Below are 16,624 nucleotides of genomic sequence, written 5' to 3' on the forward strand. Positions count from 1 at the left end.
CCACAATAAAAATTGCCCTTTAGTGTCAGGAGGTTTAGCAGTGTGGTTATAGCATTAGGGACTGGGTGGGATTGTCATTGGTGCAAGCTCGATGGGCCAAATAGCTTCCTTTTGCACTGTAGGGATTCAATGATTCATTGTATTGTATGAGTTTGACAGAAAGACCTAAACCTTCAGAGTTCTATGGAGAGGTCAGGTACTCCTTTGGGATTATTAATAGACACCAAAGTGCACAAAAGATGGATAAGGTCTGTGGATTTGTCAAACTGTCAAATCATTTAAATCCCATACTTTAAATTTTGTAAACAAAAACAAAGTACCTGACTCTCAAGCTGAAAAGTGTCAGTTCCTGCAATTTCAGTTTGGTTGAGTGTTGAACCCATAGCCTATATTTACACCAACAACCACTAATTTTATTAATGTCCTTCTTTGGTCCTGCAAATAGATAAGGATTTGTTGATATAAGCTTGAGAACTATCATTGTAGGATTAGTACTGCTTGACCTCTTTCACTATCGACCATTAACCTGGATGGAGGCACGTACATTCAATGGGCTTTTTAAAATAAAGTGAAGTCTGTAATATATACTCAAGAATTTATTTCATTTTATCTCAGCAGGGCTTTTGAAGTCTGCCCGCGATAGATACTAGACATGGTAGGTGCAAGGGAAAAGGGTGATGGGTGGGGTGGGGGTGGTGTATGGTTTGGCACTAAGTTGGCAAATGGGCTTATAAAGGGCATTTGGCATGAATCACAGATTGGCATCAATTGTCACTTAGTTGGCATACCGGCTATAAAGAAGCATGGGGATAGAGGGGCTTGAAAGCTCTCAGTGATCCTGAATGTGACTGGGAGGGCATGAGCTGGCATCAGTTGTCATAGATGTGGAATGGGGACTGAGGAAGGCATTAGGATGTGAGGGGGTCTTACTGTCTTTATTATAACTGGACAAAGAGCCAGGACTCTGAGGCAGGTTTTATTTAAAAAACAGCCCATCTTGACACTCAGCCAAGGAATAATTTGATTAGGGATAGTCAGCATTGTTTTGTGAAGGGTAGGTCGTGCCTCACAAATCTTATTGAGTTCTTTGAGAAGGTGACCAATGAGGTGGATGAGGGTAAAGCAGTTGATGTGGTGTACGTGGATTTCAGTAAAGGGTTTGATAAGGTTCCCCACAGTAAGCTATTGCAGAAGATACGGAGGTATGGGATTGAGGACGATTTAGCAGTTTGGATCAGAAATTGGCTAGCTGCAAGAAGACTGGGAGTGGTGGTTGATGGGAAATCTTCATCCTGGAGTTCAGTTACTAGTAGTGTATCACAAGGATCTGTTTTGGGGCCACTGCTGTTTGTCATTTTTATAAATGACCTGGATGAGGGCATAGAAGGATGGGTTATCAAATTTGCGGATGACACTAAAATCGGCGGAGTTGTGGATAGTGCGGGAGGATGTTGCAGGTTACAGAGGGACATAGATAAGCTGCAGAGCTGGGCTGAGAGGTGGCAAATGGAGTTTAATGCGGAAAAGTGTGAAATGATTCAGTTTGGAAAGAGTAACGGGAATACAGAGTGTTACTAATGATAAGTTACTTGGTAGTGTGGTTGAGCAGAGAGATCTCAGTGTTCATGTGCATAGGTTCCTGAAAGTTGGCACCCAGGTTGATAGGGTTGTTAAGAAGGAATACAGCAAGATATTGGAATAAAGTATAATATCATATAGTACCATCCCAAAATATTCCCATAGATTTGCAATACACTACTCCTGCAGAATGTCTATAAAGTACCCGCCATAATTATTCCAAGGGGATAATGTCTTGTGTATATACCGTGACTGGATGAGGTATTTTTCCAAACTCTGGTGACCCAAAATGTGACATGCCATCTGACTGCAATCCTGGATAATGCTCACTAAGCCAGATGGGAAAAGACAACAAAGAACCCATGCCTTATCCACTTCAGTCAAAAACGTGAGAGAGTCCTATCCCATCTCAAAGCAGCCTTGTGACCAGTAACAGCAAAATGGAGGGGTTGAGAAATATTCCACCGCTTATAAACAAGAAAGCAAATCAAATCAACTCTTTGTTTATGGATGGCAATCAGTGCTGTTTAGATGACAAATCAGATAGCGAGCCATCTCTTTCACATGGGAAAGGCCATACTGGAAAGAAGAGTAAAGAAGCAAATCCAGATCCAGTGGAGATCCTTCCATAGGCAGCACAATTCCAGATCTTTCCCTGAACCGTGGACCAGAGATTGAAGCACGACCCCCACCCACCCTGTTTATCTCAGCTTCATCCTTGACAGAATCCTCATGTAAAGAAATCACATCAAGCTTGCAGAAAAAATTAAAACCTGCAATTATAATCTCTTCAGTCAATTGGCTGGTACGTCATGGGAAATCACAGAACAAGGTCTAAGGACTTCTGCTCTTTCCTTCATATACTTAGCTACAGTAAGAAGTCTCACAATACCAGGTTAAAGTCCAACAGGTTTATTTGGAATCACAAGCTTTCAGAGCACTGCTCCTTCATCAGTGAGTGAGTTAGCTACAGAATACTGTGCACTAGTACAGTACCAATCTGTCCACATCAAACTTACCAATGTATAACTAAACACCACCCTTAGCATTTGGAGGGTAATTGTAACAGGCAAACCACTGAAGATGGCCTACATTAACCCAAACCTTCCGTTATTCAAGGATCTCCGCAACCAACCAGTACTATGCTTTCCCTCACGCCAGCCCATATGTCTAAATCCACCAGTCCAAAGAATAACAGCTGAGGACCTACAGCAGGTGGATGGGAAGGAGAAAACAACCACTATTCTCTCATCATGGACCCAATGCTTGCCCACTCGGGAGTTGATCTCCCATGGCAGAAATGGCCTTTATGAATAATTTTTGGACTGGTCCAGGCCCCAGTGTAGCCACCCAACACAGTGGCATCACCAAGATTATCCAGGTTGCAGCAGTGGTGCAGACAAAATAATTGACCCATGTTGCCAAGGAGTCTCTGCCAGCTAACCTTGAAGTAGGATTAAATAGCTCAATTTAGCCAATGATAAGGCCACTGCTTGGTATTGTGACTGTGCACATGCTAAATAAATAATACTGAGACAAAAATGCTCACAATTTATAACTGGCTAGAAAACAGACTGATTTAAATATGATTCAGGAACTTGTTTGAAATTTAGAACTTTGCTTAAGGAGTTGTGCTCTGTCCTCAACGATCTATACAAATATGCTGTCCTATGATTTTTTAAATGAATCACTGATTCAACAATTTGGTCTTTTCTAGGCTAGATATGTAAGGCATAAGCGATAGAGTTATTGAACAGTAAGTGTCCTTCATCTAACCTACTGTAAAAGGAGGTCGCAACCCTTGCCACAATTCCATGTCTTCTGCTCAGCCATGCCTTCTGCTCAGGAAGCAAGCTCTGGTACAAAGACCTCAAAGTGGGTTTTAAGCAAGTCACTAAACAAGTTATAAGAAACTGTGGCCTGATGAACAAGTCAAAATGAGATGCTCTGCCATCTTGCAGTAAAGATTTAAGATGGCGAACACCCAGGGTAAGAGGAGGGGGACTTCTGGAAACATGGGCCTGTTCCTCTTTCTACTTATTTCCGTATTTACAAGAAAGGCGATATTGTTGACATTAAGGGCAGAGGCACTGTACAAAACGGTATGCCCCACAAATTTTGCCATGGCAAGACTGGATGAATTTATAATGTTACACAGCATGCTGACATTATTATCAACAAGCAAGTCAAGGACAAGATCCTCGCCAAAAGAAGTAATGTGCGTATTGAGCACATCAAGCATTCAAAAAGCAGAGACAGTTTTCTGCAACGTGTGGAAGCAAATGAAGCAGCAAAGAAAGCAGCTAAGGAGAAAGGGATCTAGATTGAGCTAAAACACCAGTCTGCTGAGCCCAGAAAGGCATACTTCGTATGAACCAAGAACAACAAGCGCAGCTGCTAGAACCAATTCCATATGAGGTCATAGCATAACTGTGATACCAAATCAAATAAATTTACTGTCAAACATTGCAAAAAAAACAGGATATATATTCACAGCAATCTTCACATAAGCAAGTAAGGACATTGCAATTGGCACCTAGGAGAGATATTTCAATAATACAATAGATAAATGGACAAATTGGAGAACTTGGTACAATACCAACATCCCCCATTACAAACTGTACTGTAAATATGAGGAAGCTGAACAGTTTTGTGGAATTAATGGCACTGTTAGATTACATCAACTTTAGGTTTATCTTAATAGAGATGCTTACCTTGAAATTAAGAATCTGGTGACAGCTTTTTTGACTTTTTTCAGGGCTGAAAGAAACTTCTTTAGTTTATTTATTATTGTCACATGTAGGCTTATATTAACACTGCAATGAAGTTACTGTGAAAATCCCCTAGTCGCCATACTCTGGCGCTTGTTTGGGTACACTGAGGGAGAATTCAGCATGGTCAATGTACCTAACCAGCATGTCTTTTGGACTGTGGAAGGAAACCCACACAGATGCGGGGAGAATGTGCAGACTCTACACATTGTGATCCAAGCTGGGAATTGAATCCGGGTCCCTGGTGCTGTGAGGCAGCAGTGCTAACCACGGTGCCACCATGTCATGTGTTCTAACCCTAAGCAGGACAGGAACTTCATGGGTCATGGGTGGAGAGGGGACTCACAATGCTGAAATGGCGGTGCGGGCTTGTTGGGCCGAAGGGCCTGTTTCCCGTGCTGTGTTGTTCTTTGTTCAGAGAAATTATTTGTAACAATATACAGTCACCTCTAAACATGCTTCAATACAATAGTCTATAGGATACAGAAATCTTTGAAAGTTGTTAAATTTCAGCCCAACCAAATTGTCTTTAGCTCACAACCAGTAAAGTTCCTTTGGAACTCAAAAACACAAGCAACTCTTTACAGATTTCCATTTTATTCTGAAAGGCAGGTCTACTATTTGGACCAGCCTCTGAAAATCTTTGTGCTCCAAAACTTTGTTACAATCTTTAAAGTAACTTTAAAAAACTAAAAGCAACATTAATTTAACACTATTTCCTCAGCAACCTGTATACTAACCAATAGGAAAATGCTTTGTTAATGTTTTAATGCAATCTAAAATCTCTTGCCACAGTTATACTTTGCTGATATTTAATTAGATATACATCAATCCAAATGGATTTCTGGCTCCCAAGGGCTTATTTCCCATCTTTTCCTAGGCAGGATACTTGTAATCCCCTAATTAGCTTTTAAAACGAGTGTAATCTTGCAGATTTCACCATCTGAGGAAAGTTGGGGGAATCTTTCATTCTCAATTAAATCTTTACTAATTTGGTCTCCTCAGTCTAAGTGTGAGCTCCCACCCATATTCATCTCTTGAATCTCTCTCTCTGATTCAGGCATATTGAACCTGTCTGTGAAATTTTGTAATATTTTTAAGAAACTTGTAACATGCTCCTACAATGGCTTACAATGGACTCTGCCCTTTTTGAAGATCATCCTCTTGGCAACATAAATCACATGGGCCATGTATCCAGGTAGAAGTGCAAATTAGTCATTTTTAGTCTCTCAACTTCCTTCTATCTTGAAACTAGACAGTTTAAAGTATAACTATTCACAAAACCTGACAGTCTGAACACCTAACACCCTTCAAGGGACTTGGGAGAGAACTGTATACCCAGTGTCAGCACAAATGCTTTTGACAAAGGGTCATCTGGATTCAAAACGTCAGCCCTTACAGATGCTGCCAGACCTGCTGAGATTTTTCAGCGTTTTCTCTTTCGGTTTCAAAAGCTTTTGCCATTGGATACTTTGCATCTTGTTCCCAATAATACGATCCAAGTCCCATTTTACTCTTAAAAAAAGTCACCCAGGCTTGCTGTTAGCAGAACAGGTCATATGATTCCCCCATTCATTCCTCCAATCTAACCACAATTAAAGACACAGTCCCAAACGCAACGATCTTACTAAACCTCTCAATTGTAACATTGATAATTTATTTTCAGATCAGTACCAGAATGTCCATTTATATCCTGCACTACAAAACTTGTCACGTTGATCAGATACCTGCTGGTCTCTCCAAATTAATAATGAATAAATAAACAATACTGAAATTGATAAAAGCTTGACAAATGTTAAATTTTTAACAACTTCTGGAGGTGTTTGGTCCAGGGCCAAAAGAGACGTTCTCTTAAGGTACATATTGCAGCCACACCTGCTCAGCTGATAAGAGTCCAAACTTTTTCAGTCTGGCATTGTATCATAATTGCATTACTAGAAATATAAATGCCCGTTTGTAGCCGAAAGCCTCAGGTATTCTTTAACATCTATTGCACACTTGTTGTATGGAAGAAATTACTCACAGGACAGATTGTCTTAAATCTTAAAACTAATGACCAGTACCTTGACCATTCAACCAGAAGGATTAGATTCAATTTCTGAAGTAATTTAAATTCTGAATTCCTGGCTCTAATAGTTGGGGATGGGCAAAACAGGACTATATTTCTTTCCAGGTTGATGCTGGTACAATAAAATGGGAGCTAAATTCGACAAAGTTGAAAACATCCACAAGGATGATGATGCATGATTAAACCCTGCAAATTGATTATAACTCAGGTAACATGCCAACTTCATACTGCCTTCTCATTTTAATGACATCAGCATTAAGCCAGTATTAACTGAACTTTTGACTGGTTGAATGCCTGACCAGGGGCCCAATATTGCAAAATGCTAGTACCATTTAAAACTAGCTTGCACTGCCTTAGGAAGGCAGTATGAAGTTGGCATGTTACCTGAATTATAATCAATTTGCAGGGAGGTTGGGGGTGTGCTCTGCTGGGGGGGGGGGGGGGGGGGGGGGCTGTCTCCCACAGTGGTCCGATCACAGCTCATTCCTCCCCCCACCCCCGTTTTGTCTTTCGCACCTGGGCGCGCTTTCAGCTTTTTTTCAAACTGCATGTGTGTAGTTCAAAGCTCTGATCGGTCCGGCAGCGCTAAGCCCTGCCCCACAGCGCAGACCGGACCGGAGCCAGCAAAAAACATGTGGGCACGCTGGAACGGGGATTCCAGGTTCAAATCCGTTTTATGTCCGGATCCGGCACTTAGCCTCTGAATGGTAAAATCTGGCCCATAGAATCAGTTTTGGTGGAAATAGTAAGGGAAAGAATGTACTGATGGGAATAGTTTACAGACCCCCTAATCAGGAAATAATGGGAGATTCTGAAAAGGTATTACCATAATAGTGGATGATTTTAATCTTTATGTACTGACATAGTAATTTTGAGGATGAATTCATAGAATGTATTTGGGACAGTTCATTAGCACATTAATTTCTGGAACTAGCTATTTCAATATATATAATTATATTTCATTAATATGTAATCAGACAGGAATAATTAATGATTTCATTGTAAACAGTGCACTAGGCAAGAATTATATAGTATAATCAAATTTTGCACTCACTTTGAGGGGTGAAACTTGGGTCTGAAACTAATGTCTTAAAAATTAAATAAAGGCAATTATAAACGTATGAAGACAGAGTTGGTGGCAGTGACTGGGAAAATACATTTAAAAGTAAGACAGTAGAGAAGAAGTGGCAGACATTTAAGGAGATATTTCACAGCTCTCAGCAAAGATATATTCCATTGAGAAAGAAAATTCTAGGATGCATCATCTGTGCCTAACCAAGGAAGTTAATGACGTTATAAATTGAAAGAAAAAGTGTGCAATGTTACAAAGAGTGATGGAAGACCAGAAGATTGAGAACGTTTTAGAAAGAATGGCCATAAAAAGTAAAGAGATAGAAAATGGAATTTGGGAGTAAGTTTATAAATATAAAAACACAGTAACAGCTTCTACAGGTACATAAAAAGGACTAGCTAAAGTTAACATTGGTCCCTTGGTGGATGAGACTGCATAATTAATAGCAGGAAACAAAGAAATAGCAGAAGCTTTAAAACATGTATTTTGTCCGTCTTCACAATGGAAGTCACAAAAAATCCCAATAATAGGAAACAATCAAGAGGCAAAACATAGGAGGAACTTAAGATGATCACAATCACCAAGTACTCTGAAACCTAATGAGACCAAAGGTCTGACTGCCTGCATCCTAAGATCTTAAAAGGTGTGGCTGCATCGGTTGTAATTTTTGATTTGATGTGATTTATTATCAGCACATATTAGCATACAGTGAAAAGTATTGTTTCTAGCATGTTTTGCAGACAAAACATACTGTTCATAGAGAAGAAAATGAGAGAGTGCAGAATGTAGTGTTACAATCATAGCTAGGGTGTAGAGAAAAATCAACTTAATGCAAGGAAAGTCCATTCAAAAGTCTGACAGCAGCAGGGAAGAAGCTGTTCTTGAATCAACTGGTACGTGACCTCAGACTTTTGTATCTTTTTCCCCGACAGAAGAAGGTGGAAGAGACAAATGTTTGGGATGAATAGGGTCCTTAATTGTGCTGGCTGCTTTGCTGAGGCAGCATAAAGTGTAGACAGAGTCAATGGATGGGAGACTGGTTTGAATGATGGATTGGGCTACATTCACGACTTTTTGTAGTTCCTTGCAATCTTGGGCAGAGCAGGAGGCATACCAAGCCATGATACGGCCAGAAAGAATGCTTTCTACGGTGCATCTGTAAAAGTCGGTCAGAATCGTAGCTCACATGCCAATTTCCTTAGTCTTCTGAGAAAGTAGAGGCATTGGTGGGCTTTCTTAACTACTGGCATGGGGGGACCAGGAATTTTCAAAAATTTCCTGGATTCTGGAAAGGTCCCAGCAGCTTGGAAAACTACAAATATAACACTTCGATTCAAGAAATGTGGGAGACAGAAAGCAGGACACTACAGGCTAGTTAGCCCAACATCTGTCATTGGGAAACGAGGGAGCAAGCTATCTTAGATCTGGTCTTGTGTAACGAGGCAGGAAGAATTAGGGACCTTGTTGTGAGGGATCCTCCTGGGACGAGCGATCATAGTATGGTTGAGTTTATGATGCAGATGGAGGATGAGAAAGTAGGGTCCCGAACCTGTGTCCTCTGCTTGAACAGAGGGGAGTACGATAGGATGACAGAGGAATTGGCAAATGTAGATTGGGGGCGCAGATTGGTCGGTAGGACTGCTGAGGAACAGTGGAGGATCTTTAAGGAGATCTTTTTCGGTGCTCAGCAGAAATATATTCCGATGGTAAAGAAGGAATGTAGGAGAAGGGATAATCATCCGTGGTTATCGAAGGAAATAAAGGAGAGTATTAAATTAAAAGCTGATACTTTTAGAATGGCTAAAAGTAGTGGGCGAGTGGAAGATTGGGAGAGGTTTAAAAATCAACAAAGATTGAATAAGAAGTTGATAAAGGAAGGATAGACTATGAAGCTAAACTAGCACTAAATATAAAAAAGGACAGTAAGAGTTTTTACAAATATACAAAGAGGAGGAGGCTGGCTAGAGTGAATGTTGGACCCTTAGAGGATGGGAGGGAGGATTTAGTGGTGAGAGATGAGGAAATGGCTGAGGCCTTAAATAAGTTTTTTGCCTCGGTCTTCACGGAGGAGGACGCGAATAGTTTGCCGGATATTAAAGATAGAAGGATGGTAGGAGTTGAGGGCTTGAATGCGATTACTGTCACTAGAGAGGTAGTGCTTGATCGACTAGCGGGACTGATGGTGGACAAGTCCCCAGGACCAGATGGAATGCATCCCAGGGTTCTGAAGGAAATGGCAGAGGTGATAGTGGATGCCTTAGTGATTATTTACCAAACTTCGCTGAATTCCGGGGAAGTGCTGGAAGATTGGAAAACGATTAATGTTACGCCGCTGTTTAAAAAAGGTAGCAGGCAAAAGGCAAGGAATTATAGGCCGGTTAGTCTAACCTCTGTTGTTGGAAAAATGCTTGAATCCGTCATCAAAGAAGAAATAGCGAGGCACCTTGAGAAGAATTGTTTGATAGAGCAGACGCAGCACAGATTCATTAAGGGGAAGTCGTGTTTGATGAATTTATTGGAATTCTGTGAGGATGTGACTAGTGCGGTAGATAGAGGGGAACCGGTGGATGTAGCGTTTCTCGATTTTCAAAAGGCATTTGGTAAGGTGCCGCACAAAAGGTTGCTTCAGAAGGTTAGGGGGCGTGGAGTTGGGGGTAAGATGTTAGCGTGGATAGAGGATTGGTTGTCTAAAAGGAGGCAGAGAGTTGGTATCTATGGGCGCTTTTCTGATTGGCGGTTGTGAACCAGTGGAGTGCTGCAGGGATCGGTGTTGGGGCCTCAGTGATTTACCATTTATATAGATGATCTGGAGGAGGGGGCTGAGTATAGGGTGACGAAATTTGCTGATGACACAAAGATGAGTGGAAAAGCAAATTGCGCGGAGGGTGTGGAAAGTCTGCAGAGGGATCTAGATAGGCTGAGCGAGTGGGCGAGGACCTAGCAGATGGAGTACAATGTTAGCAAGTGTGAGGTTATCCACTTTGGCAGGAATAACAGTAGGAAGGATTACTATTTAAAGGACGAAAAGCTGCAGCATGCAACGGTGCGGAGGGACCTGGGGGTCCTTGTGCATGAGTCGCAGGTGCAGCAGGTGATCAAGAAGGCGAATGGGATGCTGGCCTTTATAGCGAGAGGGATAGAATATAAAAGCAGGGAGGTCTTGCTGCAACTGTACAGGGCATTGGTGAGGCCGCAGCTGGAGTACTGTGTGCAGTTTTGGTCGCCGCACTTGTGCAAGGATATTTTGGCCTTGGAGGGAGTGCAGAGGAGGTTCACTACGCTGATACCGGAGATGAGGGGGTTGGACTATGAAGAGAGACTAAATAGACTGGGTCTGTACTCATTGGAGTTTAGAAGGATGAGGGGGGATCTTATAGAGACATATAAGATAATGAAAGGGATGGATAGGGTAGAGGTAGAGAGATTCTTCCCGCTCAGAAAGGACAGCAGGACTAGAGGGCACAGCCTCAAGATAAGGGGGGGGCAGTTTAGAATAGAGTTGAGGAGGAACTTCTTCACTCAAAGGGTGGTGAATCTCTGGAATTCTCTGCCCATTGAAGTGGTGGAGGCTACCTCGCTAAATATATTTAAGACACTGGTAGATAGGTTTTTGGTAGACAAGGGAATTAAGGGTTATGGGGAGAAAGCATGAAAGTGGAACTGAGCCACTTCAGATCAGCCATGATCTTATTGAATGGCGGGGCAGGCTCGAGGGACTAGATGGCCTATTCCTGCTCCTACTTCTTATGTTCTTATAATCTGTTACTGTAGAAGTAGTAGCTGACCATTGAGAAAATCATGATATAATCAACATGGTTTTATGAAAGGGAACTGTCTGCCAAATTTATTACAGTTCTTTGAGGATTTAACAAGCAGGGTGTATAGAGGGGTATCAGTGGATGTACAATATTTGGACTTACAAAAGGCATTCAATAAGATGTTACATAAAAAGGTTACTAGACAAGATCTCATGGTATTGGGAGCAATATATTAGCATGGATAGAGAACTGACTAACTGACAGGCAACAGACAATTGGAATCAATGGGGCAGATAGAGGTTGGTCTGTGCTGTGGTGAAGTGCAAGCTTGGAGGAACATTGGACATCCAAAAGTGCTGCCTCTTCAAATGTCCATCCAGCATCCCAAAGATGGAGCGGCATTTGCACGATGCATGTCTTCAATCTGGCAAGACTCCTCAAGGAGCTCCATCAGAACCAATATAGCCACACAATGTGTTACATCAATGGCAAAACAGAAACAGAACACTTGGGACAAGACAGCCGATGAAATATCGCTGCTTTGGCTGCACTTATAAAGGACTCATTCAACTCACACTACCAGAAATGGCACTGACATCCAGCAGTTTAAGTTAGGGATCATGCGCTGCATTTATCCTAACATTAATATAGAAACAGCATACCTGAGTATGATGAGGTCAGATGCTTGGCTGCTTGATATTCTTCCTCTTATACACAGTGCACTCCCATGGCCAGCCCTGGTCCTTGTAAAATCCAAGTCAACAGGCAACATGAAGCCCTCAAGGGTACACATCATTGCTAATGAGAAGCACTGTTCTGCTTCTTCACATATTCATTCCTATCCTATTGGTCCTCTCCACATTGTCTAATGCAATAAGGTGCAATTTCAGAGCATGCTTAAAAGCTGTGTAGTGAAATCACCATTTGGAAATAGCAGCAGTAACCTCTTGGAGTGTCAAAGCAATGGGACATACAGCAGTGCCTACCAACTTAGATGACAAGACCCTGCTCCAAGTTGTCACAACTGTAGAGTGTGGACGTCTTAGCAGCTGCCCACAAATGTGTCACTGCTCCAGCAATTGGAGGTGGCAAGATGCTCACTTTTTGCTGACCTCAGAAGATTGACACCAGGCGCACTGGAAACCTACTTGGACAAAAGTAGTGCACATAAGCTTGCAGAATCAGCTCATATCATTAAAAGCCTTTTGAGAAGACAGCGGGGCGATTGAGTTGGAAGATACGTGAACTTCTCCATGCTTGAGCACATTTCTCTGAAAACACAACACCTTCACCTTTCAAGAATGCAAACAAGATAGGGGAACACCTCTGCCTCAATCATGTAGAGCCAAGAATGCACATGATGGGACCTCACGAGGAATGGGAAAAAGGTCCGTTCTATACTCACATTACATGAAGGTGCAGGTATTACTCATAGGGAAAATTATGTTGAAACAGGACACATTTTTGAGATGGTAGAACACTGTACATAAGAGGGGCCCAGAATAAAGACAATTGCCATTAGTGGGTGCATGAACCAAGGTATCACACATGATTGACAGTAACAGCTCATCATAAGGAGGAAGCATAGAAAAAAGGAGACATGAATTCCTTGAAAAAGCACTGAAACTTTGGAACTTTCAAGTGGTTATTGGATAGGCATATGGAGCACACCAGAATGATAGGGAGTCGGATGGCTTGATCTTGGGTTCAGACATAGCTCGGCACAACATCGAAGGCCGAAGGGCCTGTAATGTGGTGTACTGTTCTATATTCTATGACATCTGGTAGTTTAAATTAGGGATCCTGAGCTGCATTTACCCTAACTCTAATATAAAGGCAGAGAACCTGAATCCTATTTATATTTGCGAATTGTATACATGGGGTTAACACCCATGCCAATGTTGGGAACTACATATTTTTCACTTTCCGTATCCTTCTGTTATGTCTTGGTATTCTGCAACATCCGCAGTAAAGGTGGAATGCCTGTAATTACTTTGCTCAGTTGTCTATAGTAATCTTGGCAGGCGTCCTCTGGAGGGTTGAGATCTGGATAGCATGCTTTGAATGTCTTGTTGGGGGTCAGGTACACTTTCCACAGTTTGTGGAGCTGGAGTTAATGGAGACCTGGAAACAAGGGATTTAGATCAGCCGGACACTCCCAAAGGCAACCAAATAAATTGCCCTGGGAGATCAAGTTGCTGGTTCACTTCCCTTTGAGCGTCCAAGGGCCTCTGGCTGACTAACTGAATAGAAAGGACGGCTTGAGTGAGACTGAGGTGTCCCGCAACCGTCTGTGTTGACATTCATAGATGCTGATGTCCTGGATCAAGGTCTCCATGGTGGCCACCATCTTACCGGTATGAACCCTGGTGTATTAGCATACCAACGTTATCACCTCAGACTGAAGGCAAGCAGACTCCTCCATCATGCGCTACAATCTGAGGATGGCAAATGACATCCCTTCCTGATGTTTCCGTGCTAGTCTTTGCAGCATCAGCAACTGATTTGGACTGTATTCAGAGACTCATCATCAAACTTGCATTCAGCAGAACTGTGGCCTTCAGCAGTTCTCCAAGTACAAGCAATCTCTGACATTCCTGCCTCTGTCTGCTGCAGACCAGATGGTGTGCTGTGCTCACCAAGTTGTGACTCCAAGGCTACTCTAGAACTTAGTCTCACCAAGGTGTGTGTCTCTGCATTAGTGGAAGGTGTGGGTGTGCAAAATGAGGGGAGCTCTGATGGACCATCCTCAGGCTCCTCATCTCCCTGGCTGGAGTTGACAGCCTGGCTCATGGGTGCCCTTGGCACCTACGATAGAAAGGAAAGGATATGGGGATATGGCTAAGGTATTGAATAACTTTTTTGTTTCTGTCTTCACGGAGGAGGACGTGAATAATTTGCCGGGTGTTAGCGATGGAAAGGTGGTAGGACTGGAGGGTCTTAATGACATTACTGTTACTAGAAAGGCGGTGCTCGACAGACTGGAAGGGCTGATTGTGGACAAGTCCCCAGGACCGGATGGAATGCATCCGAGGGTTCTGAAAGAAATGGCGGAGGTGATAGTGGATGCCTTGGTGGTTATTTTCCAAACGTCGCTGGATTCCGGGGAAGTGCCGGATGATTGGAAAACGGTTAATGTTACGCCATTGTTTAAGAAGGGTACCAGGCAAAAGGCGGGGAATTATAGGCCGGTTAGTTTAACGTCTGTGGTAGGTAAAATGTTAGAATCTGTCATGAAGGAGGAAATTGCGAGGCATCTTGAAGGGAATTGCTTGATAAAGCAGACGCAGCACGGTTTCATTAAAGGGAAGTCGTGTCTGACAAATTTACTGGAGTTCTATGAGGATGTGTCTAGGGCGGTGGATAGAGGAGAGCCGGTGGATGTGGTCTTTCTAGATTTTCAGAAAGCGTTTGACAAAGTGCCTCACAAGAGGTTATTGCAGAAGGTCGAGGGACATGGAGTTGGGGGTAGGGTGTTAGCGTGGATAGAGGATTGGTTGTCAAATAGGAGGCAGAGAGTGGGGGTCAATGGGTGCTATTCGGATTGGCGGATGGTGACTAGTGGAGTGCCCCAGGGGTCGGTGCTGGGGCCTCAGCTTTTTACCATTTATATAGATGATCTGGAGGAGGGAACCGAGTGTAGAGTGTCGAAATTTGCTGATGACACCAAGATTGGGGAACGGCAAATTGTGCGGAGGGTGTGGAAAGTCTGCAGAAGGATCTAGATAGGCTGGGCGAATGGGCCAGGAAATGGCAAATGGAATTTAATGTTGGCAAGTGTGAGGTGGTCCACTTTGGTAGGAAGAATGGTAGGAAGGACTATTACTTACGAGGCGAAAAACTGCAGCAGGCGATGGTGCAGAGGGACCTCGGGGTCCTTGTGCATGAGTCGCAAAAACCCAGCTTGCAGGTGCAGCAGGTGGTCAGGAAGGCAAATGGGATGCTGGCCTTCATAGCGAAGGGGATTGAATATAAAAGTAGGGAGGTCTTGCTGCAGCTGTATAGGGCATTGGTGAGGCCGCAACTGGAGTACTGTGTGCATTTTTGGGCGCCGCACCTGCGCAAAGATATTTTGGCCTTGGAGGGAGTGCAGAGGAGGTTTACTAGGCTGATACCGGAGTTGAGGGGGTTGAGCTATGAGGAGAGGCTGAATAAACTGGGCTTGTACTCGTTAGAGTTTAGAAGAATGAGGGGAGATCTCATTGAGACGTATAACATGATGAATGGGATGGATAGGATAGAGGTGGAAAGACTCTTCCCGCTCAAAAAAGACAATAGGACTAGGGGGCACAGCCTCAAGATAAAAGGGGGGCGGTTTAGAACGGAGTTGAGGAGGAACTTCTTCACTCAAAGGGTGGTGAATCTCTGGAATTCTCTGCCCGTTGAAGTGGTGGAGGCTGCCTCGCTAAATATTTTTAAGACGCGGGTTGATGGGTTTTTGATAGGAGAGGGGATTAAGGGTTATGGGGAGAGGGCGGGAAAGTGGAACTGAGCAGCGACAGATCAGCCATGATCTTATTGAATGGCGGGGCAGGCTCGAAGGGCTGGATGGCCTACTCCTGCTCCTATTTCTTATGTTCTTATGTTCTTATGAAAGCTAATTAGTGCATGAAACAGGTGAAATCACAAAGTATGATTGTCTGATGGATGTTGTAGAGTAGCATCCTCACTTGGCTGACTTCACTGTTAATACACGCATGGTCTACATTGTTTCCAGCCAGCACAATGGCTCTGTTCCCAAACTCCGTGAGAATCTTGATCTTGGAAATCCCACCCCTGGTCTGGGACCTCTTCCTTACTATGAACCAACTTATCCTGCAAGCAGACTGATGGTGAGAGTGTGAGAAAGATGCATGAGAGGGCTCACAAGGATGCCTCGCATCTGTGGGTTGCAAGTGGGCCTCAGGACAGGATTAGGATGCAAACTCCAGAGGAGATGAGGCTAGATGTGGGTGTCAGAGTGAGAGAGACAGAGTGATGCTGTCCCTCAAGGTGATAGTGAGTGAAGTGTGATGGGCTTGCGAATATGCGAACTGAGAGTAACGAGATGGTTGACTTGCCCTGGAGGAACAGATGAGATTGCACCCTTCTGCAGACCATTTATACTGGTCACTGCTGGAACCACTTCCCAAGCCAGATTCATCATCTTTATGCAAGTCCTGTGGCCAGATCAGAGGCATGCCTTGACTGCATCCAACAGATGCACCACTGAGGCATCACTGAATTTGGATGCAGCATATTCTTTGCCTTTAGAAGTCATGTCTTGACTGGAGTTGCAGAGAGTGTGGATGCTGTGCAGGGGTGCCATTTGAATATGATGCAGGAATTAGAGAGTACTGAGGTCACCACAGGCAGGCAAATCTGATGCTGCCTGCCT

At 43.3% G+C, this 16,624-nt stretch overlaps 1 protein-coding gene and 1 pseudogene across 1 annotated transcript in view; one reads left to right on the top strand and one right to left on the bottom strand.

The window, feature by feature from the left end:
• The window catches only part of ar (androgen receptor), a 247,025-nt gene that overhangs the window by 155,955 nt on the left and 74,446 nt on the right, over nt 1-16,624 (bottom strand). The gene's annotated exons all lie outside the window — the stretch shown is intronic.
• On the top strand, nt 3,552-4,008 carry LOC145342363 (large ribosomal subunit protein eL21 pseudogene; annotated as a pseudogene).

Source organism: Carcharhinus amblyrhynchos, chromosome 4 (assembly GCF_965287045.1).
Source record: "Carcharhinus amblyrhynchos chromosome 4, sCarAmb.v2.hapA, whole genome shotgun sequence".
NCBI classification, from domain to species: domain Eukaryota; kingdom Metazoa; phylum Chordata; class Chondrichthyes; order Carcharhiniformes; family Carcharhinidae; genus Carcharhinus; species Carcharhinus amblyrhynchos.